Raw genomic sequence first — 26,536 nt, 5'->3', positions numbered from 1 at the left:
CCTCTCTCTCCCTCTGCCTCTCTCCCCCGTCTGTCTAAAATAAAAAAAAAAAAAAAAAGTGAAAAAGAAAAGAGAATCACCTCCCTCATGCCAGTCCTTTCCCCACGCTACAGGTCTATGGCCTCACAGAGGCCTCCCTCACAAATCAGCCCAAGAGGCACTTCTCAGACTTGAATGTGCCCACCACCCATCCATAAACCTGGAGAAAAAGACATGGGTGGGGTCTGAGGAGCTCTACCGTAACTTTGTCTGGAGACTGCATTGTGAGTAGCAGGTCCTCGGGTCTCCACCCAAGAGCCAAGAGGTACGGGCAGAGAGCAACCAACCAGATTTTTTTTAGTGCCCTGCCCATATACAAGGGAAGTGGGCAGGAAAAGTGTTTCCATCTCATTGTAGGATTCCACTTGCTTGCTTATAGCAACCTGGAGGAAGTGGTCAAATTCATAGAGACAGGAAGTACAATGGTGATTGCCAGGGGCCGCGGGGCAGTGGAAATGGGAAGTCACTGTTTAATGGGAATGGAGTTTCAGTTTTGCAAGATGAGAATAGTTCTGCTATGGCTGGTGGCGGGGGTTGCACAACAAGGTGAATGTACTTAATACCGCTAAACCAGACACTTAAAAATGGTTCAGACAGTTACCTGTGTGTGTTTTGCATTTTTTAAGTGGTTACAGGGGTAAATGGTCCATAACTTGCTTGCAAATGTGCGCCTTAAAACCAGTTTGCCAAGAAGTGTGGCTTAGGTTGGGGGATGTGGGGATGCATTTCAAAATAATTAGACCAAGCAAAGGGAATGAGTAAGAACAGACAGGCCACAGGGACAACGAAATAGAAATGATGAAGAAACTGAGAGCCAAGATGTACCGTTTTATTAGAGAGAACTTGTCTACTAAAAAAAAAAAAAAAAAAAAAAAAAAAAGCCAAATTTTCTATGAAAGATTCTGGGTGTTTCTGACCAAATGACTTAATTTGTATGGTCACTGAGGGACCTGATCAAACCCCCCCCCCCCAACAAAAGTGATTGAGATATTAGTTATAACACAGCTTCCGTTGGAGGGGGGTGGGGGGAATCAGTATGGATAGTACAGTATTTAGAGCCTAGTATCTCACCCACTTCAGCAGAATGTTTATATTCAAACTTTCAATAAACAGCAAATAATTTTTAAGCAAGCAATGCAAGACCTTTGCATTTTTAATTTTTTTTTAATGTTTAGTTTTGAAAGAGAGAACATGCACATGGGCATGAGCAGGGAAGGGGCAGAGAGAGAGAACACAGAATCTGAAGGAGGCTCCAAGCTCTGAGCTGTCAGCACAGAACCCAACATGGGGCTCAAACTCATGAACCATGAGATCATGACCTGAGCCAAAGTCAGACACTCAACCATCGGAGCCACCGAGGTGTTCCCAAGACCTTTGCATTTTCAAGAAGCCAAAATATTTCCATTATGCTTCTGAAGATTCTCTATAAAGGTAATTCACATTAGCCTCTGTGCTTCCACTGTACGCTTTGCAAAAAAGACACAGCACAACAGCAATGCGGTAACAGTTTCAGTGAAGAGTTGAAAAATGACTCCAGGAAGCACAGAGGTGGCTTCTCTCAGCCCAGGTGGCAGCACTAAACCACCTGAAAACCCGTAATATTCCAAAACAGCTACTCTTTCCACAAGAAGAATACCCTACGATTTCTCCATTTAAAAGAGTGAAAGAAAGGACTCAAAGATTTAATGGCAGAAATTCAAATTAAAACTTCAATGAAAGATCAGCTCATACCCATCAAAATTGCTATTAAAAAAAATTAAATGTGTTGATGGAGATGTGGAGAAAATGGAACCTCATGCACTGATGGTGGGAATGTAAAATGGCACCACCACAATGGAAAATCCAGCTATTCTTCAAGAAACTAAAAATAGAATGACTCTATGATCCAGCAACAACACCAACCAGTATCTGGATATATATATCCAGATATATATCTGAGCATATATCCACAAAAAAATTGAAAGCAAGGTCTCAAAGAGATACTCACACACCAATGTTATTGTAGCATTATTCACAATAGTCAACACACATAGAACAGCAAAGAGTGTGCTTTTTCATTTACCTAAGTCACCAAAGACCATCTGTGGCTCCTCACACTTTACAGAAAAGTGAGCCCAATACAGATTTTTCCAACCTAACATCAGACTCAGATTCTGCCAAGTTCTGTGACTCTAGTTAGTCCAGGAACTGCAAAAACTCCCATGAAGACATCCCAGCTTCAGTATGAAAGTGGAAAAGTCACCCAGCACTTTTCCCATGATACGTATGTTTTAATGGCTATATGGATGCTTACCTATCTAAATAAAAAAGAAACCACGGAATCCTTAAATCCAGCCATCACAGCATGGATGTACTCAGGGTTTGGCATAATACCACAGTGAAAAGACAGACTTAGGAATTACTGCTGGAAAGGCAGAAAGGAGGGTCACCTGTCCCCTCCCACCAAGAGACTCAAGATCTTCACTGAGATGCCATCAGCATTCCAAGATTTGTGCAAAAAGTTCAACTCACAGCACTGAAATGTTTTCATTTGAAGAACAGCATAAATTTAATAAGAAAAATATGTTAAAGATTAAAATCATACTCAAAATGTCCTTTCAACTTCCTACATATTTATTCACTTTCTGTATGTTTGTTCATGTACACAGCAGGAAAGATCCATTCACTCTCCCTTTTCCTTCTCATGAGAAGAACCCCAGTTTTACTGAGGGTGGCCCTGAAGTCAGTTGGAAGCATTTATTTCCAGGACTCCTTAACAGCTATATGTAGGTACAGAACTAACTTCTGTAGGTGGAAACTTCCAGAAAGGCACTTTTTCAGAGCTCCCTCCTCTCTGCTACCTAAAATTCAGAAGCAATGACTCGAGCTCAAGTGGTTATTCTGGACAGTGAGGGGATGTTCTGAGAATGACAGAGCCAACAAGAAAGAGGGAACTATGTCCTTGATTACCTTGGAACACTTGGACCTGCCACACTAGCTCTGGCTTCTTTTACACAATAGAGAAGGAACCTTTTATCTTCAACCCATTCACTATTGTTTTGAGGGCTTTGTTATACAAAGGTAAACACAATTTTAAGAAACAATTTTAAGGAAATTTGATCTTTAAAAAAGCAACCAGACCAAAAAACCCAACATCTCTTCCTATCAAATGACTAATGTCAGTTACAAGTGGGTAAGGGGAAAAAAAAAAAAAAAAAAACAAAAAAAAACCCAAAACACTAAAATATAAGTGGGTGAGGACATTACCACTAGCCTTAAGACATGCATGGTATTGTCACCTGCTTAGCAGAAATAGAGGAAACAATGAGACATCTGACAGACATGAGAACAGGAGAACCCAAAATAGCTAACAGGTATTCACTGGAAAGTATGGTAGGCCAATTTGAGAACAGCAGCAGAAACTGAGATGGGTATTGACCAATCCCATACCAGGCGAGTCCATGAGCCCATGGTCAGGACTGAATGACTTGGAGCAGTCTAGCCCCTGTGAACTCTTCAAACTGGCTGCCAAGGCACCCTTCCAGGATAGGAGAAACTGTTGGGAGTGGCATCAAAACTGAGCAAGATAGGAACAACACAAAGGAAAGAGATGATCCAGTTAAAAATAGACAGGAATGGAGCCCAGAAGTCTAAGAATGCAAGCAGCCATGTCTCTGAACACTATACTGAAATAGATGTGGAAACTGTGATGTTAGGAAAACAACACCGAACCAAGCTGCCTTCTAAAAGCTCAGGAAAATTAATGTCACATAAAAACGAGCAACATAAAAGTATAAAAGGCCAAATCACATGCAGAGTTACTACAGGGGAAAAAGTGATTAAGGAGCTGAATGACCATCTTATAGACAATGTAAGCATGCCAAAAAGGCCCCCCAAAAAAATCCATGGCCTACTTTTTAAAAAATGATATCAAAGATACAGAGAATTAATATAATACAAGAATATATATCAGAATTAGGAAAACTTCTAAATGAAATGACAGAACTTGGATGTTTGAAATTAAATCATTTCAGAAATGAATACTAAACTGGAAGAAACCAGAGTAAAGGAACACAACAGATAATGCTTAAAATATATGTAAATTTCAAGGAGAACTTTTTGTTAATTCGTAAAGAAAAAAAGGATTCAAAACAAAGTCAATTACTGCAAGGAGAAGGAGAAAAGGAAGATCTAACCTACAGAAAATTGGAGCCCCTGAAGCCCACAAGGAAAACAAGAGAACCAATATTAAGAACTGTAATATAAAAAGGCTTTCCTAAAATTAATCTGTATATTTGAAAATACGTATTCAAAGAGCCCACTATGTACCTGAGAATACTGGCCTGGAAGAACATACATCAAGACACAGTCTAATTACTGAATTTTACAGAAGAAAATATGGGGGGGGGGGGGGAGGGAGGAGTGTCCAAGCAAAAACAAGTGACTTATGAAGTAGATTATCACCAGACTTTTTTAAAGCAACATTTGATATAGAAGGAAATGGCGTAAAAAGAAAACGAGAGCTGAGTATATTACACAAAGCAACAGATTTCAGTATCAATGTGCCAAAAAACTGTGAGTGTGCAAAACCTCAAGTCCCTTCCTAAAGAATCTACTAGAGTGAGGATCCTCAAATTTTAATCTCTGACTCTGTATACTCTAAATTATCAAGGAGCCCAAAGAGCTTTGTTCATGATAAAAAACAAAGGTGGGTGATATGCACATTATTTACCTTTTAGAAATTAAAACAGAAATTTTTAAATGTTTTACTCGTCAAAAAATAACAGCCCCATTTTATGCTAACATAAATAACATTTTAGGGAAAATAACTGTTTTCCCAAACAAAAATAATTAGTAAGTACAACAGCATTGCGGGTTTTTTTTGTAAATCTCTTAACATTCTCTCTTAATATACAACAGCCTGACTCACCTACCTGCTTATGCAGTTTGTTGGGAGATCCTAAGTCATAGCATCTGGAAAACTCCACTGCATACTCTTAACAGAAAGAGGTGGGGGTTGGAAAGTAAACATTTTAGAATTATTACAGAACCAATTTTGACCTCAAGGACTCCCTAAGTAGGGAATGAGCTTGGGACACTCAAAACGTCTAGAAAGGTGTCCACATAGGCATTGGTGGTAAATGCAAACAGGAGGATACTGGGCAACTCTAAGTATATCAGGGCTACAATGGAGAGGATGGTTGAAAATGGGTCTGTGATTTGATAGTGTAGATTCAGAACTATAAAAGTGAGGAACATAGAAGCAGAAAAGAAAGAAAAAAAATTTAACTCTCCTAGGTAATTATACTGCTGGCGTTAGCAGTATTGTTATTCTGGTACCTCCATCATGTGAGTGTGATGTAAAGTTAATGGGTCAACCTGGGCTATTCTAGTTGTACCCACCCCTGTGTTTGTGGGTAGCATCAGAAGAAACCCTAAACTCACAGCCCACTTCTCCCCTTTCACATGCCTGCAGTACCATCTTCCTAAGTAACAGATCTTGTCCTTATATAATCTCAACTCAGTCTGCCCAATACTGTACACACAACAGTCTCCCCAAGTCAGCCATCCCTCCCAGGCTGGCCATGCTCCATTGGGCACCAGCTGAGCTTCAGAAAGGGATTTGGAAAAAAACAGAAATGACACCACTAAGACCAATGAAGCAAGATTTTTCAATGTGCCTCCATTTTTCCGAAAATGGCTCAATATAAGAAATGCCCATTTTAACAAGGTTTGGGTGGTTTTTTAAAACCTGTAGCTACAAACATTCTGTGCCTTTGTATAATAATCCAAATCAGAGCCCAAACACTGGTTTCACCCTCTACATAATCTCAAAGAGATATTTCAAACAAAGGGAAACATCTAGGTTCTAAGGCAGTATTCACCATTTGCATTCAACTACCACCAAGTTTAGTGCTAAAGTTGAATGACCAGCTACAGGAACTAATTCATCCCATATCCTAGTATCATTTGTTTCTTTGTTCTTTCTGATTTGTCATGATCCACATTTGTTTAAAATACTTTTTTGTGTTGTTTTAATACTACACATCACTTTCAATCAATCTGGGAAGCAAGAAAAGTATAACCATATTCAGTTCATCATGGAATCAGGCCAATCATTGCATCCCTCAACCACACTTCTCAGTATAACCCTGGAGCCCCACCACCACCACCCAGAACCCCTGAAATATTCTGGCAGTGAGGGAAGGTGGTCAGCTACACCAGCCTTCTCTCCTCCACCCTCATGTTTTGGCTTCTTTCCATACTATTCATTCTATATACCATTTCTACAATATTCTTTACAGCCTATTTCCATCTTATTCCCCTGCTAAAAATCGTATTCAGTGATTCCTTGATTTTCTATTTAGTAAATAAAATTAAAATCTCATCTATTTGAAGACTGTCTATACAAGGACCTTAATAATAATCTTTGGGCAACCCAATAATTTAAATTATTATCTCATTTGAACCAAACAATGAAGCCTTGAAGCAGTGGGTAGGTCAGAAAACCCATGCATTTCTTTGCCTAGTATTTCTCACCCACACCTATCCCCACCCATGGTGTTTCCTGCTTCTATCCTCTGTCCAAGTAGAGTGGATTCCCTCTACTGCCAAATTCACTCTACTCCTGCCCATACCCATTCAGGTGTCTTTTCTCCAAATGTCTCTTTAGCCCCCTTCTATGTTACCTGTAAAGATCCTTCCAGGTTTTTATCAAACCACTCACCTCCCAAGACCTTCCCTAAGACCAGCTTATCTGTAGACCCTAGGCCTTTAAATCCATGTGGCTAGCTCTCTACGCTCACATAGGATATCCAGAGATCTCTTTTTTCTGAAGGTTGGGGCCCTAGTATCAACGCACTTAAGAGTTAGGAATAGACCCAATTGGCACAACGTAAGGGGGAAAAGCCAATTCTGCCCCCCAATGGATACTTAGCAATGTCTGGAAGCATTTTTTTTTCTGTCACAACTAGGGGTGTTGCTCCTGGCATATAACAGGCAGAGGCCAGGGATGCTGGTCAATACTCCACAATGCACAGGATGACCCACAATAATTAAGTATCCTGCACAAAATATCAACACTGCTGCAGTGAGGAAATCCTGCTCTAAAAGGAACAAGACAAAGTGCCCAGAAGACCCAGACCCTCTACAAGTGATGGGAACATCACCACATTAGATCCAGACCCATCACAAATGCTTTCAGCATTATATTACATTACGTTACATTACAGAATTCTAAACTTATGCAGCACAGCCTCCTGCCCCGCAGCCATCCCAGAAGCATGTGGCAGCACGGCAGTGGCTCCAGAATGACCACATCACAAACTAAGGGAGCTGGCTGCCACACGGCTGCCTACTAATTTTAATCTCCCTTTCTCAAAGGTCATGAATATTTTCAGACCTCTTAGCACACACATATTGTGGACAGACTTGATCTATGTTGCTTCCAGTTGGCAAAGCATTCATTTGCCAGCACCCTGAGCTGCGTTACAGGCTTAACTTTGTCCCTGTCACTTTCCAAGGGACTTTCTAATCCATTATCCTAATTGGCAAATGATATCTAAGTACCAGAAGGCTAAGTGTCCACAATTATATTTATAATGAAAGCTTAATCTCCAAAAGAAAACAGTAATTCATTAAAACCGCCCTTCCCATGTGCCATTACAGTAGCCAGAAGTAAAAGAATGTGCTCCATGGTGAGGTTCAAATTAGCTGCCCGAGCATGAAATGCAGACAAGACCAGAGGGGAACTAAGAGATGCATCCTGCTTGGTTCTAGTAAAGTTTTGTCCTTGCTGTACGCAGCCTTGTCACATCCCTAGGGGAGGGGCGGTGGAGGAGACCGGGGCTGAGGGTCAGGGTCTTGGAGGGTGGGAAGCAGTCCTTCTGTGCCCTCCTCTGGCAGGCTTTTTTTTTTTTTTTTTTTTTAAAGCAGATACATCAACTTTGGCTTCTATATCTTATCAACAACATTACAGGGAAACTGGAGAAGGTTTCAGGAAGAAAAGGAAGACAAATCTATGGGTCTAATATTTCAGCTTGACTCACCATAATCCCAAATTCTTCTGCCCTTCTTACTCATAGAGGTATTTTAAGCCCCACTATGTGCTGCACGTTGTGCTAGGGAAGCTAATCGTAGCTGCCCTACCATGCTTACATAGGTCTTACCAGGTGCCCAATGGGGTTCTCAACACCTGATGTGGATTAACTCATTTAATGCCAACAGCCTTATGACTGTGTCATTTTACAGGGGAGAAAAGGGAGGCAGAGAGAAGTAACTTGCTCAAGATCACACAGCCTTTTAGTGGTAAAGCCAGGGTGTGAGCCGGGTGGACTGGCTCCATCCAATGTCTACCCTCCTACACGGGGACCAGCACTACCACACAATAGCCACCAATTACCACGTGCAGGGGGTTATGACAAGCACTTGATGTGCCCCATATCCTCTGTAGGGGACATGCAAGGTCATCCATCATTTTCCCTGTGGTGTGGCGGGGCATGTGAGGGAAGCCCCAAAGTCTGAATAGAAGTCAACCAACAGGGCACAGAGTCATGGGGCCAAATGGCCTGTCTGGGAAGTCCCTAGGAGTCCTGCAGAGCTGAAGCTGGAGGGGCAGGACCTACATCATCTTACCCAGACCTCCAGCCCACCCCATGAGATGCACACAATGAGGACTCCCCCTTTACAAGGAAGTCACCTGAGGCCTGGGAAGATTAAGTAACCTACTCAAGGTCATGTGCTACTGGAGTGATAAGACCAAGGCTCAACACATGCATGTCTCAGGACTTCTTAAGACCCAGGCCATGCCCCCTGTGGTTGGAGGCCTTGAACTTGCCTGAGCTCCAATTCCCTGAATTTGCCATTGTCCACAGTACCCCCTGCAGCACCTACCCCTGTTATGAAGAAGCCTCCCTGGGCAAGACCGCCCCAACCTGGCTAAGAGATCCCTGTCTGGACTCTCCAGCACCCGTCAGCACCCCTTCAGATGCAGGGACCCTAGTGCTTGTGTGGGAAGAGGGCCAATCACTGGCAAAGTGACCTCTCTCCACCTCTTCCATGATCCCTCTCCCTCAGAAGGTTGCTCGAGTGCCAAGGGCCTCTAAGGTCCTCAAAATCCACACCAAGGAAAGGCTCTGAGCCTCAGCATACTGCACACCTCTGCCTGAAGCACCCCCTCCTCAGGAGTATTGGCCTCATCACACGAAACCAGGCATTTTGCTCATGGAAAGAGGCTCCAGCATCAGAAACTGAACCCTGACTACAACTCCAGTTCTTGGGCTCTCTACCCTCCAGTTGCTCATTTCCCAATGCATGGGCAATACCACTTATTGGTTAGAGTATTCACAGGCCACGTGTCACAGGCAGGAGTAATGAAAGCTAAGACAGCATCACTTCCTGCCCACACAGGTGAACTCCTGATCTTTCCAAGTTGGTTGCATTCATGAACGACACAGGTTATTCATCTATGTGGTCCTGTCGTTATTTCTCCCCAAATCTTGCCATCAGTCAGTGCTTCCATGAATTCTGTTCCAGGATTATTCCAGGTCCCAGAGTTTGTGAGTTTAACTTCCCACTTTGCCCTCAGAACACGGAGTGGAGAATCATGCCAGGCATACTACAACCGTCACCATCCGGTTACATCAGTCACTAAACAAAGGGACTTTCCTAAAGCAAGTTTGCCACAGATGCTCTGGTCTCAAAACCCTGTGGGGTTCACACCTTGACACACCAAAGCCAGAGATCAGAGGACGATGTCCTACATCGCTTTTGTTATTTAAGGAAGTGTTTACCAAAAATATCCAAGTACAGAACGTGCTCCCAGATAAAAACAGGCAGAACTCAGGACAATGGCCATCATGCATGTCAGAACAAGACCCCAGCACGAACCAGGCTCCATCTCTTCTAGAACAGCGAGCCCAAAGAGAGCATCTGGCTGCACACCCCCCAACAGAGTCACATTTTATTTTAGACTCACTCCCTCTCTTTCACCTCAAATACTCCAGCCTTAAAAAGAAGAAAGCTCAGGGCACCTCCAGTTTTAATTTAGCCTGGCACAGCCACCCTGCTCCAAGCTGGAAACCCTGCAGGGAAGGCAGAAGCAGCTGCCGGTCATCCCTGCTCTGGACACATCATCCCTTTCTGCTGCACACACAGCTCATCTCTAAGCTACTTGGCAATGGCATTCTAGGCCTCCGGGAGAAGGGGAAGAGCTCAAGTACCCACATGCCTAACTCTTGAGCCTCATATACACAGAGCTTCTCTGTGAGGCTCCAGGGGTCCACAAACCACACTGTGGTCTTTCCCTCCTGAGTTCAGAGGCTCATGGGAAAAGAGGCATGCCAGACACACTGATGCAGCCTTACCACTGATGCCCCCTGGAGAGAACTGGCCTCCCATCCGTGGCTAGACAGGCTTCCTAGTGGTTTAGGCAATGACCCCTGGCCCATGCCGAGGGCAGGCTGCTCACCCATGGCTAAGCAAGGATCTTGAGGATTCTTACACTGAAAGAAAAGGGAAAACCTGGGCCTCACTGGATCACTGCCTTACCCTATGTCCACCCATCTTTCCCAGGGCAGGAGTGAGGGCAGGTGAGGGCAGCCCCAGCGTCCTTCTGAGGAGCCAAGGAGAATTTCCTGCTCCTGTGCAAGTAAGGAAAGCAGGATTTAAGGATTCCCCTAAGATGTACCCCTGTCAGAATCAAGTAAAAATCCATGACACATCATCCTAGGGTCTATGTACACAGGGAAGTTGTTTTTTTGTTTTTGTTTAAGTTTTTACTTATTTTGAGAGAAACAGTGAGCAAGGGAGGGGAAGAGGGGGGGGGAGGGAGGGAGAGAGGGAGGATATTCCAAGCAGGCTCTGTGCTGCCAGTGCAGAGCCTGACTCAGGGGTCCAACTCACAAACTGGGAGATCATAGCCTGAGCCAAAACCAAGAGTTGGACGCTGAATGCGCAGAGCCACCCAGGTGCCCCGCAAACATATTAAAAAAAAGAAAATCAATGCTCCAGGAAAGGACAATAACCAGTAACCATGTGAGTTCATTTGGGCACAAGGTGAGGACTTCTTCAACTCTTGGGTCTGGGACTGTTGCCCTCCTAAAGGAGTAAGGAAAGAAAAAAATGCACCTTGCAGCAACAGGCAACAACGAAAGCTGCCCATCCCACTCTGACATCCTGCCTTTTCATGGGGCCGAGCTCCAGTCCCAAAAGTATAGTTTGCCCATTTTCTGTTTGTATCTAAGAAACAGCAGACCTGGGAGAGGCACTGGGGGGTCACTGGGGGTTTGTTTTTCCTCTGCTTAGCTCAAGCCTCACATCTAGTTTAAGAATCATATAAGTCAGATTCTGTACACTTCAGGATCAGGAGAAATCAAGAGTACCATTAGAATTTTATGTGCAAACTTCCTTGGCGAAAGACAACAAGGACAAGATTCAAGAGAAAGTTCAACGTAACCATCCTATTAAAGAGACAAAATATATACACATACACACTTTTTAAATGTGCATGGAAAATTCTCCACCTTTGAAATGAATTCTATCCCCAAGTTCAAGTGGAGAAATCAAGACTCAGGGGGGTTCTAGGACTAGCTCCTTGAAACCCAACTCCTTGTTCCTTCAAGGCCCCTTTACCCTTCTACCCTAAGACAGAGGAAGGACCTCCATTCCTGCTCTTAAGAGTCACCTAGCATCCTTGGGAAATAGGACACAGGTCACACAGTTGGAGAAGAGGTGAATGGTCAATGTCCCATGCTGAACACACTGGGGACACAAGGCACGGGTGAGCCGAGCCCTTCTGGTGGGGGGTGAGAAATAGGAGATGCATGTGGGATCAAGCTCAAGTATCCAGTGGACACAGCACACAGCAGATCCAGAACTCTAAGAGTTAGAAACTCCAAGCACACAGCTTCTAGTCAGAATCATGAGAGTGGATGGAAATGCCCCCCTTTTGGTACTGCGTGTACTTAACATACCTATTTCCCTTACAGCACTTACCATGGTAGTGGCACCCAGTAGGCACCTAAGTAGTGAAGAGTCACTCTCCAAAGCAGGTGGAAAGCTAGACATTTCTGACATTACAGTAATATAAACAACAGTGATGTTTTCAATCCCACCCACCAGACACTGTTGACTCTTGACAGCAAAAGCATCAAAGCTCAAGTACATGAAAATGGTGTATGTAGCACTGCCAGATGCCAGGTTCTGGACCTAAGACAGCTGCATGGCTCATCAGTGCTTTCCGCAGTTCAGAAGGGAAGCTTGAGGGTCTCCCATCTTGGAAAAGTCAATGCCATGTCCCAGGTCTAACTGCCTGACCATGCTGATTCTGCAGTTAGAATCCTGCCTGTCACTGCTCCTCCCTCACCCACCTTCTCCCCTAAACTAGGACACCCCTAAGAGGAGCCAACACCCTCAGCTACAATCTGGATGCCCAGATCTTAGCAGGACTGCTCCAGGGTATCTGCTTTTTCATTTCTTATTTATTTTTGTCTCCTAAGCCATTTAAGTCACATGAAAACATCCTAAAGGAGGGTTATATTTTATACATGTATATAAATATATTTATATGTACATATTATATATAATATGTATTATATACTGTTACATTTTAAATATTTAATCTTGGACAAGAACCATATGATCCTCTCAACAGATGCAGAGAAAGCATTTGACAAAATACAGCACCCTTTCTTGATAAAAACCTTCAAGAAAGCAGGGGTAGAAGGATCATACCTTGAGATCATAAAAGCCATACATGAAAGACCAATGCTAATATCATCCTGTGAAAAACAGAGTTTTCCCCCTAAGGTTAGGAACAAGACAGGGATGTCCATTCTCACCACTATTATTCAACGTAGTATTGAAGTCTTAGCCTCTGCAATCAGACAACACAAAGAAATAAAGGGCATCCAAATTGGCCAGGAGGAGGTCAAACTTTCACTCTTCCCAGATGACATGATACTCTATATGGAAAACCCTAAAGATTCCACCAAAAAACTGCTAGAACTGATCCATGAATTCAGCAAAGTTGCAGGATATAAAATCAATGCACAGAAATCGGTTGCATTCCTATTCACCAACAATGAAGCAACAGAAAGAGAAATCAAGGAATCAATCCCATTTACAGTTGCACCAAAAACCATAAAATACCTAGGAATAAATCTAACCAAAGAGGTGAAAAATGTATACACTGAACGCTATAGAAAGCTTATGAAAGAAATTGAAGACAAAAAAAATGGAAAAAGATTTCATGCTCCTGAACAGGAAGAACAAATATTGTTAAAATGTCAATACTACCCAAAGCAATCTACACATTCAATGCAATCCCTATCAAAATAACACCAGCATTCTTCACAGAGCTAGAACAAATAATCCTAACATTTGTATGGAACCAGAAAAGGCCCCAAATAGCCAAAGCAATCTTGAAAAAGAAAACCAAAGCAGGAGGCATCACAATCCCAGACTTCAAGCTATTCTACAAAGCCATAATCATCAAGACAGGATGGTACTGGCACAAGAACAGACACTCAGATCAATGAAACAGAATAGAGAACCCAGAAATGGAACCACAAACACATGGCCAACTAACCTTTGACAAAGCAGGAAAGAATATTCAATGGAATAAAGACAGTCTCTTCAGCAAGTGGTGCGGGGAAAACCGGATGGCGACATGCAGAAGAATGAACCTGGACCACTTTCTTATACCATACATAAAAACTCAAAATGGATGAAAGACCTCAATGTAAGATAGGAAGCCATCAAAATCCTCAAGGAGAAAGCAGGCAGAAACCTCTTTGATCTTGGCTGCAGCAACTGCTCACTCAACACGTCTCCAGAGACAAGGGAAACAAGCAAAAATGAACTATTGGGACCTCATCAAAATAAAAAGCTTCTGCACAGCAAAGGAAACAATCAGCAAAACTAAAAGGCAACCCACAGAATGGGAGAAGATATTTGCAAACAACATATCAAATAAAGGGTTAGTATCCAAAATCTATAAAGAACTTACCAAACTCAACACCCAAAAAACAAATAATCCAGTGAAGAAATGGGCAAAAGACATGAATAGACACTTCTCCAAAGAAGACATCCAGATGGCCAACTGACACATGAAAAAATGCTCAACATCACTCATCATCAGGGAAATACAAATCAAAACCACACTGAGATATCACCTCACACCTGTCAGAATGGCTAACATTAACAACTCAGGCAACAACAGATGTTGGTGAGGATGCAGAGAAAGAGGATCTGTTTTGCATTGTTGGTGGCAATGCAAGCTGGTGCAGCCACTCTGGAAAACAGTATGGAGGTTCCTCAAAAAACTAAAAATAGAACTACCCTACGACCCAGCAATTGCACTACTAGGCATTTATCCACGGGATACAGGTGTGCTGTTTCAAAGGGACACATGCACCCCCATATGTTTATAGCAGCACTATCAACAATAACCAAAGTATGGAAAGAGCCCAAATGTCCATCCATGGATGAATGGATGAAGAAGATGTGGTATATATACACAATGGAGTATTACTCGGCAATCCAAAAGAATGAAATCTTGACATTTGCAACTATGTGGATAGAACTGGAGGATATTATGCTAAGTGAAATTAGTCAGAGAAAGACAAACATCATATGACCTCATTCATGAGGACTTCAAGAGGCAAAACAGAAGAACATAAGGAAAGGGAAATAAAAATAATATAAAAACAGGGAGACAGGGAGGGGGACAAAACAGAAGAGACTCATAAATATGGAGAACAGAGGGTTACAGGAGGGGTTGTGGGAGGGTGGATGGGCTAAATGGGTAAGGGGCATTAAGGAGTCTGAAATCATTGTTTTACTATATGCTAACTAATTTGGATATAAATTTAAAAAATAAATAAAATTTAAAATAATAAATATTTAATCTTGGATTCTAGGTACAACCTCATCTGGAGGTGACATCACAAGTCCTTCCCATGAGGCCCAAGTCAGCAGCGCCCCCACCCCCTGCCCCTTGAGCTGGACTCAGTACTCCATATCCCCCACACCCCCGAACCAGATGCCACAGCCTGGGACCACTTAAGAGTCCTGATGAAGGTCAAGCCTGGAGTCAGATCCCAGAAAGAACTGAACTGCAAACTCTGGATGACAGCTGAGGAAAGGCAGGGCTACAACTTGAACCCCAACACCAAACTGCCTTGGGAGTTGGGAGATGGGAGGATCACCATCCCAATACCTGCAGCAAAAGCATATACCACCAGTTCCACCCTTGAGAAGCCTGGCCTGAGCTCTTCCAGGCCATCTCAACAGACATGTCTCACTTCTAGAATCTACTATCTTCCACAAAAAAAAAAAAAAGAAAGAAAAAAAAGTCCACAGCATGAATCTCATCAGTGACTCACTCTGGCCTTGGCAATTCCCAGCCAGGACAGCTTTATGGAGCTCCTTGTCAAGTCTCTAATGGGCTGGTAATTGTTTTTATGGCTTTATGATGAGGTGTGAAGTGCTCCAGGCTCTCTACATGCTTCCTGGTGGCTTCTGAAGCCTGGGAGCCACTGCCCAGTGATGGCAAGAAGCACCTAGTCTACCCATCCCCAACCTCACCAGCCCCAGGACCCAAACTGCAGAACAGGAGGTAGAAGAAAAGCTAGTGCATGCATTTTAGTGCATCACTTTAAAGTACCATCATTTTAAAGTACCCTGTGCCAGACAAGTCATTAAAAAATCTTCCAGATACAGTCCGCTCACAATTACTATTCCAGGTTATTTATGTGTCAAGAGTTTACCATCACTAGCGGAGTTGTAGACAAAACAAACATAAGTTTCTATTTTTTTGGTGCAGTTTGAACAGCTTATCCAATCATTCTGTAAATATCAACTCAGAATATTTTGACTACCTTTATAGGGTTTAGAACATAATTTTCCACTTTCAAGTTACACAATATAACTAGCACTTGGTGTTATGTTATGGTGTTTTCACTCCTTTTCACGCACCCAACTGTCTTATTTAATGGCGGAGCACATGCTCAGAAGCTTCACCCTCCCTCTCGGCGGTACCCTCAGGAGAACACCATCTGGGGACACATAGAAGGGTGCCATCAAGCTGCCTTCACTTTCACCAAACCCATTTAGTTTCAGTGAAGATTGGAGTATTTCAGCAAACATGCTGATCATTCGATGCTTGCCCAAAGTGGAACACCCTACAATGTATCAAAACCAGGACAGCTGAAGAGAAGAAAACCACAGAGTGCAAGGCCACTAGTTCAACAGGAATTGTGAACTCAGGACAGCCAACTCCATCCCACAGCATCAAGTGACATGTGAACAGAAACGTATTGACCTGTAGTTTCAAACCTGTCGGCGAAGCAGAAAAGGGTAGGGGCTATATCACACATTAAACACCTTAGTTGAGCATTATTTGGGTTTTATATTTAAGAATTTGGCAATGTCTTTCCCTAGTTTAATATTTAATACAATTCTGAGATCCAATTCTGGATAAGGAAGGTCCTTCAAGAATTGGGGGCAAGACATACATGGCATCCAAGTGAGTTCTGTCTCTAAACACGCCGGACACTCCCCAAGTACCTTCGAGAACCACTGGGCATTCCCATCGCTCTAACAACTTATAAAGCAACAACACACAAAACTGCTAAGAACGATGATGATATTTACCACCATTTGCCCCAGGTAGTACCCCCTGGGCACCACGTTTGCACTGTGCACATACTAGCTCCACCACTGCCAGGAGGGGGGCACCAGAGCTCCCTTGTCCTTCCCGTTATCAATAAGCAGACAGACCTAACAAGGCTGAAGGTGGGAGAGGTGGCAGTGGATGCCCCAGGCCCCACTCATAGTGCTCTGCCTCGCACACCTGCAGGCCACGAGCGGTCTCAAGCGCTGTGCTTCTGGATCCACACTGTACCCCACAGAGCCTGGGGCTCTCCTGCAAACTCTTGAAAATGACTCCGCCCACTCCCCCAGATGTGTTACTTTCTATTTACTTTCGCGTTCTACTTACTGCCTTTTCTTCCTAAGAAAATACCAAACAAATTCATTTCTGAAATAAATGCATTAAATGCACGTCAGTACCATGACCCTTTTAGCAGCTCTTTCGGGTTCCTGGACCAGATCGCAACATAGGCGTGTGTAGGCTTCCCCGCATCACATACCAGTTAGACACCAGCTAAGTGCCCTACAATTCAACTCAACTTGGACACCATCTACCTGTGGAGAACTTCAAGTACCACAGGTTAAAGGATCAGTCTTACAAGACTGTGCACCCTACTTCAAACACTAATAGTCAACTCGGGTTGTCATCTGTGCCCCTGATCTACCAGCTTTTGATCACAGGTTCGAATGAAGCTCTCGTTGAGTTTGAGGAATTCGATACACAGAACTCAAACATTTTACTTGACTACCAGTTTATTACAAAAGGATGTAACTCAAGAACAGTCACGCGGCAGGGATGCATAGAGCAAGATATGAGAGAGGGGTACGGCCCCTCCATAATCTCTCCAGATGTGCCACTCTTCCTGAATCTCCCTGTGTCCGCCAACCAGCAAGTTCTCTGAACCTCATCCTTTTGGGGTTTTACGGAGCCTTCATTATAGGCATGAGTGATTGAATCACTCACCAATGGCTAAAAGGTCAGGGATGGAACTGAAAGTTCTAAGCTGTCCAATCACATGGTTGGTAACCCACCCCATCCTTAGGTGGAGATCAAGCCACCTCATTAACAAAAAGAATATCCTGTTGCTCTCCTCACTTAAGAAATTTCACAGGTTTTAGGAGCTTTGTGCCAGAAACAGGATCAAGTTCAAATATTTATCCTCTATCACTATCACAGGTTTCTTTAATCAACAAATACTTTGGGGTCTGCTCCTATGGTGTGCACACAAAATGGCCCACCTTCAAATGCTCAAGAGCTAACTGCTACCTGGAACATAAACCCTACCTCCTAGACCTTCCCAGGTAAGGACCAGACCTCCACACCAAGAGCAGGAAGACTCCCAGCCTCCAGCCCAGAACACTTTTGTTCCTTTCCAGGAGCTCCAAAAGCCAGAGCTGCCAGCATGTAGTTCTGGTCAGTTAGGAGCCTTAGTTTCCAGGTCTTCCCAACAAGAAGTCCAAAATGAGAAGCCAAGTCCAGCTGGTCAAGATGGAAGTCTGAAAAGGGACGCAGAAACTCCGGCTTCTTCTACAGCAGTTAGCAGCCCGGCTTGGAAAAGGGAGTTTCAGCTGCACAACAAAACATTATCAGCTCTTGAAGGATGAAATCCATTTTTTTCCTCAGATCCTAGGACCATCTACGAATCACACCAGGACTGCACTAGAAAACAGTCCTTCGAAGCCTGGTGAAACTTTGCTTCAGGAAAGTATTTTGGAAGCCCTATCTAGAGGTTTTGTCAGCACTTCAGGCCTCTCAGACCAGAAGGGTTGCACCAGGCTCTGTAACCATGTGGACAGGAAAGAGCCGAAGACCGTTTAAAAATGTCCTAAAAAGCAAAGGAACAGGCCAGTACAAAGAGCACTAGTCAGGAAATTAAGAGAGATTCAGGCCTTAGTTCCCCCACCTCCCAGGATGGGACCTTGATATCACATCCAGATCTTCTGGAGGCCTCAAGTCTCTTAGCCCCTCCCACAGCTCCAGAGGACTAGTGAGGGTCCGTGGGACCAAGGGTGGGTAAAGACCCAACTGCCAAGGTGCCACTCTGTGAACATGGTTCACATTACTTTTAAAAAAATGGCCAAGGTTAACAATATACAATTTCGTAGACTTCTCCAACTATCTTTGTGACATTTTACAACTTGAAATACTTGCAAATACATTATCTAATTTTCAGGGTGATAGTAAGTCGGCCATTAAATCTACAGTGAAATCTTAAAAGGCTAAGAAATGACTCAACTATCAACCACCTAATGCTGTACGTTGTCACAAAGATTTCCCTGAATCCATGTAAAATGGATCCCCTCCTGCCCACACCATCACAGTAGTCACTAGGATGCAGATAAATCACATCACACATTGAACAGAATGTTTTCTTTTTTTCAATTATACTAACAAGATTGCAATTACGCTCACCTTTTTTATTTTCTCCTTTGCTGTTCTGTCACTATTACCCTGGCACGTGAACTGAGACTCCAGCACTTGTAACCAATTCCCAAATACCTTTATCTCCTTTGAATTAGATCTTGAACCGGCTGCATGTTTTGACTCAACACTAATGTTTTCCATGTGTTTTTATTCCCAAATTAAAATACTTCCCATTTGGTATTTCCAGCTCAACAGCAATCAGTAAAACATGCCCAGAATCCCCACCCGAGAATCCATTTTCTCCAAGTCCCTCAGCAAGACCCGAAAAACATAGGTGCCCACCCAATCCTTGAAGAACCTCCACGTAACAAGGTATCTGCAAGCCATCCGACCTGCTATCAAAATCTCTAGTAACCAGACAAATCACTTTGTTTCCTGACATGCTTTTACTGTTCCATGAGCAAAAATGAAGCTGTTTCTTCACAGGAGAGCCACAGGTGCAGAGAGCTCGCCACCAGAGGCTGCATTACATCCCCCAGGCAGCTCAGAGCCGGAAGTAAAAAGCGTCTGTAGCAACACTCTAGAACTTGTTCAAAAGCATGGTGGTTTCCTTATCAGGGGTTGTTTTTCTGGATAAAACTAAAGGTTCTGCTGGACAGCAACTTTGGAATCTAGCTGACAAGTTTGAACCATATGCTGGCTTGTAACATCTGTTACAGGTCTCCCCACTACGATGACTCCATTCTCCCGAGTCAATTTCTGCCAAAATTTCATGTTCCTTGTCAAGGATGTAAGCCATTATTAGGACAGTGCAAAGTAAACATCGATAATGGTTCTAAGGCAATGCTCAAATTTTATACAACAAACTAGGGATCTTCAGAGATAAAAGGTGACAAAGAAGCCATGAATAATTTAAATAAAGTCAAAAGGGGAGAGTAAGGACACACATGTGACCTTAAGAGACCTTGTGTAGGTGCTTTTCTTTCTTGTGGGTCAATCCACATTTGCTCAGATTTCCTTCCTCTTAATTCCCATAGCTGACCTGAGTTTCCAGCTGGATCTAGAAGGTTCCCAGGCAAATTCTCTCATAGGTGCGTCTCCTTTTTTTTTAATTCACCCCCTGTATTTATGTTTACCAGCATGTCCGTAGACAGTAGAGTTATTCTTTAAGTTCATTCTCTACATGTTTTTAGTTTGGGGCAACAAACCATTCCTGACTTCTCTGTGTACTGTCCACATCTTTATGTGGATAGATTTGACAGAACGGAATGGCTAGGAGTATTTAAACACCAGACCCCGGGGCATTTTAACCACCTAATGGAACATTCCACATCCTACCTCTACCCTTTCTCCCTTGGGGAGAGGGGTATGGGCACATCTGTCAATCACTGTTTGGCCATAAGGCACCTTAGCGGTAGCCACCCACAGAGTGAAGAGTCTGACAAACTGACTTCTCCCAGCCCAGACCCAATGGCCTTCTAGACACACGGGCATTCTGTGGGGTCTGCACCTGGGGGCTGAAGTAGATTAATAGGAACCAGATGATGGGAGGTATTTATCTGATTAGCCCAGAAGGCCCATTTTTACCCAGATAACAGAACTCTGGGTAACAGCAGGTCACAGACCTGATGGGGTGTAAAAGGGAGATTTAAAAAGATTTATAAGCACTAAAAGTCTCCTGTAGCAAAGAGAGACTCAGGATTTCAAATCTGAGCACAATTTGTGCCAAGGCAGTGGCTAGCCACTTGGGGATCCCAGAAAGAAGGCTGGGATGGGAGGGCACCTGGGTGGCTCAGTTGGTTAAACATCTGACTCCTGGTTTCAGCTCAGGTCATGATCTCAAGGTTTCCTGAGTTCAAGCCCCATGTAGGACTCTGAACTAGCAGCACGGAGCCTTCTTGGGATTCCCTGTCTCCCTCTTTCTCTGCCTCTCCCCAAATAAACTTTAAAAAAAGAAGAAGAAGAAGGCTGGGATGGGAGATGGGCTCCAGGATTTCTGGACAACCAGTGCATCCCTACATCGAAGGACAGGAAATGTGACCCACTGTCCCTAACCCCACAAGGGAAGACTATGACCAGGAAACTAGGAGCCTAGCCACTGTGACATCCACAAACAGGGCAGGAGGAAACCTCTGCCAAGGCCACAGAGGAAAGGTAAGAGCAGAAGCTGGCACCTGGGAGGACATAGGACCAAGTCAGCAAGAATCCCAGGCCCAAGATTTGAAGTCAGACACATCAGGGCAGGGGGGCCAAAAGGAGAAAGAACGGCTGGGGTGGGGGGCTGCTTCTGGTCAGAGCGCAGCCTATTTTACAGTTTTCCCAGTCACCCAGCAGGCCTTGGGGACCTGCCACCTATAACAACATGGGGCCAGCAACACCTACACGGACAGAGGGGCAGCACACCCAAGCTAGAAGGGCTCCACATTCACTGCACAAGCCTCAGGTGTCTCAGCACCCACCGTGCTAAGGGGCACCTCATCTTTACTAGCTAATATACAAATACCACCAGGTGTTAAGCCCAAGAGGGTCCAAAAGGCATTTTGAGGTTTGCAGAAGGAAACCTAGTTTTCATGAGAATTCCAGAATCAAGAGGCAGTGAGGACCACATTGGAATCCAATTAACAGTCCAAACCCAGTGTCCTCTAACAGCCCACCTGAGGAGCAAGTGCAACATCAAAAAAGCAGCTGTAGGGAGGCCTCCGTGCAGGGCCAGGAGGGCTCGGCCACATAAAACCCCAGCTCAAACTTTACAAGCCACTCAGAAGCGGGCAAGTGGTACTCTGCCCGGTCAGAAAGCTCAGCAAGTGGGGAGAGGATAGGAGCCACGCTCATTCACAGGCTAAACAAGGCAGAGCCTGAGAAAAGGATTAGAGAACAAAAAGGGGGGAGGGCAGGGTCAGGGATCATGGGTAGAGTTCCCCTCTCCAACTTCTAAACACAGAACCCATACTGTAGCCAGAACCTGTAGCTCACCGGGAGCCCCTGAGCCATCAGGCACACCACACAGACTCTCACACCACCTCCATCACTACCAACCAAAGCTAGCCCGGATCCAAGACCTTTAACCAGCAAGGCGGCACACAGCCACAGGAACCTTCTCAACACCGTGCCCCAGGGAGCAGCCCCCTCTCAAACAGCTAGCACCTGAGCTGAATCCCCTCGGTCACTCCTGCACTAGAAGATTCTTCTTGAAACGCTGCCCACTCCCTCCATTTGTCATTAGCCCCGTTGCTGGAACAGCACAGCACGAAGCACAGAGCCGGAGGACTCCACTCCGGAGAGCAAAAGGCCTGGCAAATGCTATATGGAAGCCTCATTCTGTTGTCTATGTTGCTGGAAATGGACTACTTTTTCATCCGTGGATGAAGCGGCCTTCTCCAAATGTGCTTTTCTCGCCTCTACAAATGTCCTCTCTCAGTGATTTGACCTTTTATGACCAAGGAGACTAACCTCATGGAGAGATTAGCCGCTTCAGCTACCTCACCAGTTTCTGCCTTCCTCACCTCTGTCTTCATGGGCAGACCTCATCATCTCCTAGGTTTTGGGGAAACTCCTCTAAAGGCTCTAAAAATCCTTTGTACCAGGTTGTTCTTCACAACTACAATCAGAAATTATACTTTGCCGTCTTAAGCCAATGCAGCCTTTTAATTCAATGCTGGATATCTCAAAGTGTCCACCTTATGGGTTGCAGACCATCACTTGACAGGGTTTACTTATTCTCTTAATGAGAAGACAGGGTCTGGTCCAGAAAACTGAAGCAGAAGTTTTAAGCCCAACAAAATGCTTTTGAAGTAAGCCAGTAGAAAACCCTCAGAAAACACCTTTAGGATCCTAAGGATTTCAAACCCTTTTTGTTTCTAAATCCTCAATTCCATTTATTATCCCTACAATTATTCTGCACCTTTTCTCTTCAAGAGGAGATTGAGTCATCAGAGCCAGCTGGCCCTCTGAACATTTTTCTGGTGTCTGGAAATAAGATCACTTGCAGGGACCAACTAATTTATTTTCTCTAGCTAACCTCATAAAAATGCAGACTTTAATGCCAATCAGGTTTTTTTTTTTTTCTCCATCCGTATCTAAGTTCATGCCTACAACAGGACCATCGGTTTAAGGGACGGAAGCTAGTCATGCATCGTTTGCTGCAACATTTCATCAAGTGGTCATACCCAAAATGTACAAAGAAATAAGAATGAGAATGGAGAAGAGCAAAGAGGTACAAATAGCTTAAGGGTCTCTCTCCACACCGAAATCCCATTCCAACTTCCTGCTTCAGCACTGCTGCGCTATCAGAAAAGGCCTCTGTTGGCTGCCAGCCATGACCTTCAAAGCAGCGTCCAGTGGCCTTCACTTTTTGGGAGATTGGCTTGGTTGCTGACCACAAAGGTTCCACGCCACTCTTGTCCCAACGGGGTACAGAGTTCCAAAGTTAACACTGGAGAATTCCAACGGCAGGTCACCTCCAATTCATCAACATGCAGTCCTGGATTCTAAACGTTCCTATACTTAATAGGAAGTAAGAGGATTGTAGGGTGTAAAAAACGTTTTGGAGAAATTTACTTGATAGCATTTTAAACCCGAGCCCAGGGGCGCCTGGGTGGCGCAGTCAGTTAAGCGTCCGACTTCAGCCAGGTCACGATCTCGCGGTCCGTGAGTTCGAGCCCCGCGTCAGGCTCTGGGCTGATGGCTCGGAGCCTGGAGCCTGCTTCCGATTCTGTGTCTCCCTCTCTCTCTGCCCCTCCCCCGTTCATGCTCTGTCTCTCTCTGTCCCAAAAATAAATTAAAAAAAAATAAAATAAAATAAAATAAAAATAAATAAATAAACCCGAGCCCAAACCGATCCTGGATCCTTCCAGCCCAATCGTGTAGCGGGAAAGGGGTCGTTGGGGAAGTGGCATATGGTGCCAGGCCTAAGAACAGTCATTGTCCGATGTCTGTAATAGCTTAACCATGGCTTATATGGCAAGGATGGAAACCATCTGGAAAAGAAACAAGGACTCAACCAACTGTTATGAAAAAGGTTTTCCCCCCACTTGTCATGTTTTCTTTTCTCCTTTCAACTGAAGATTGTTCCAGGTTTGGTTTATCCATCCCAAAGAAATTTCATCTAATATTGCCATTTGGAAAGGAAAAGAATATGTCACAATGGGGGTTGGTATTTCATACACATCACACATACATTCCATTTTCTATACATAACCAAAGGATAATATTTAGTGCTGTTACAATAAATCTATTCCAGATCTTGCCAATAATAGGAAACGGAACAAGAAAGGGTTTTTTTTAATACAAAGGAAAAGCTTTGACTCTTGGGTACCCATGTTAAGTTATACAGTCAAGCCCTCCCATCTGACACAATTGGGGCTGAGGTAATGAGTGGTGAGAACTAATTAAAGCACAAAATCTTTTTAAGGTAACAAATACCTTAAAACTTTATTTAATCTGCAGCTATCGAAATTGACCATCCTGGTTTGCCTGTTATGAGATACGGCACGGTAAGGGTGTACACTTTCACACCCAAGCTATGGGTGTGAAAAGGTCATTTCAAGCTATGACCTTTCTTTGACTAAGAGTCTACTAACTAGAATTATCTGTGGACCTTCTGTCATGAACTCCTCCAATGATGTGGTCTGGGATTTCCAATCCCCATTTCTGTGAAATCGACCAAGAACAGAGATACTTGTGAAGACTAGAGCCCTTCTGGATTTTTTCCCATGTTCCCCAACTCTTAATAGTTGTCCCAACCCACCTATGTTGATGAATGCTTTGATAGTTACTAGTGTTGAATCCTGTCCAAACTATTCCATGTATTTTGAAAGCAGTGATTTTTATACTCCTGTTTAATCCGTTTATAAGATATTCACCTACTATTTCATCCCATTACTTAAGTCCAATAGCAAGCGCAATTGGCATAAGGAGGGTGGGGAACAAACACACCGATCCTGTCAGCACCTGGTTCAAGCACTCCAGCAGGAAGGCATGTGTGTCTTGGGAGAGCCCTGGACCAGCTGCTGGTGCTCGGTGTGCTATGGGGATAAGTTATGTGTTTTACATGCCACATGTATTACACGAGACTGTAGAATACCTAGGTTAATGCAAGTCAATAGCATAGCTGTTTAAAAAACTGTACTCGAAATATTTATATTCCAAAAAAGTGCATTTACCTAATAGGAATTAGTTCATTAGGATTCTGATCTAGCCAATTTTAGTGTTCATCTGCTTTGCCCTGCCTACTCTCATGGGAAATACCAATTCATATTCCTGTCCCCCATCTCTACTGGTTATCAGCTATACTTCAATATTTCACTTCAATGGTATTCAGCTTATATATTGGAATTTGTTCTAGATCTGGATTTGGGGGGAGGTGGGGTCATGCCAAGTCCTAGGTCACAGACCTTTTCATCAGGTAGATTTATATATATAACTGGAAAAAGTGTCAAGCAGGTGATAAAGCTAATGATTAAATATATATTGCCTATTTTTATAGTACAGAGTTCATGGTCACTCAGTGCTACAGGCAGCTGACACGTCAACAGTCACTACTGAGGCTCCTACAGACCTCACTGTTTCCAACATGATTAGGAACCCTCCCACCCCTGAGGTGTAGGAGTCTGCTATACAATTACTCGCTGGCCACAAAAGTTGTCACCAGAGACCCTAACTTCCTTGCACACCTAATACCAGAGGACTTTAAATTACACAGTTGCCCTCTACATTCATCCCCTCCCTCCCTCCCTCCATCCCTGGTTCTCCAACAAGGAAATAGGGAGGAAGTGAAGGGACCAGAAACCATCCCTTCCACTCCACTCAGTTACCACATCCTAGGTATAGACTGGGCCTCTAGAAGATGACTTATGCTCTCTTAATTAGTGTCCTGAATTAAGACCACAACCTGTAATAAAAGCAAAACTATTCAAACATGGAAAATTTCTACATATAAAATAATTTATAGTTTTTTTTCTTCTCTTTATGTTACTAGATACTTGCCTCAACTTGACCCGATGCCAGGAGGAAATCAGGCCCGGGTTTTAGATACCTTTCACATAAAAATGGTCTACGTCACATAAGTAACTGCTTTCGTTGCCATTCAACCCACATGCATAGATGGGGAAAACAACAGGTACAGGAAAATAGCTGCAGGAATGGCCCCAGTAGGGTTCTGGTATGATCACTGGCAAACCATTCTGAACCACAAACACATCCACTTGACGCCATACTGCTTTCGATCTACAGACGCCCCATCCTACACTGACCTGAGATTTCCCTGTCACCTGAGCACAGCCTGGAGGCTCAGCCCCCGCTTCTTCACAGCGAGCTTCATGGAGCCACCAGAAGGCAGGTGAATATCACTTCAATTGGCTGGAGGTTCACACTAACACAATGCCATCAAGAATCTCATCAACAATCTGTCTTACCTCAAGCTCTGCTGACTAACCAAAAAGCAAAGGAAGTTGCAATGAAACAGGGCTTCAAAAACGATTGCCAAAAATGACTTCACTAAAC

General features: G+C 43.8%; 1 protein-coding gene across 1 annotated transcript in view; it reads right to left on the bottom strand.

Annotated features, from left to right (window-relative positions):
• FHOD3 (formin homology 2 domain containing 3) overlaps window positions 1–26,536 on the bottom strand; it is a 469,133-nt gene that overhangs the window by 370,659 nt on the left and 71,938 nt on the right.

This window comes from Panthera tigris, chromosome D3 (assembly GCF_018350195.1).
Source record: "Panthera tigris isolate Pti1 chromosome D3, P.tigris_Pti1_mat1.1, whole genome shotgun sequence".
NCBI classification, from domain to species: domain Eukaryota; kingdom Metazoa; phylum Chordata; class Mammalia; order Carnivora; family Felidae; genus Panthera; species Panthera tigris.
The sequence above is the reverse complement of the archived record's forward strand: the minus strand, read 5'-3'. Positions and strand labels throughout refer to the sequence as shown.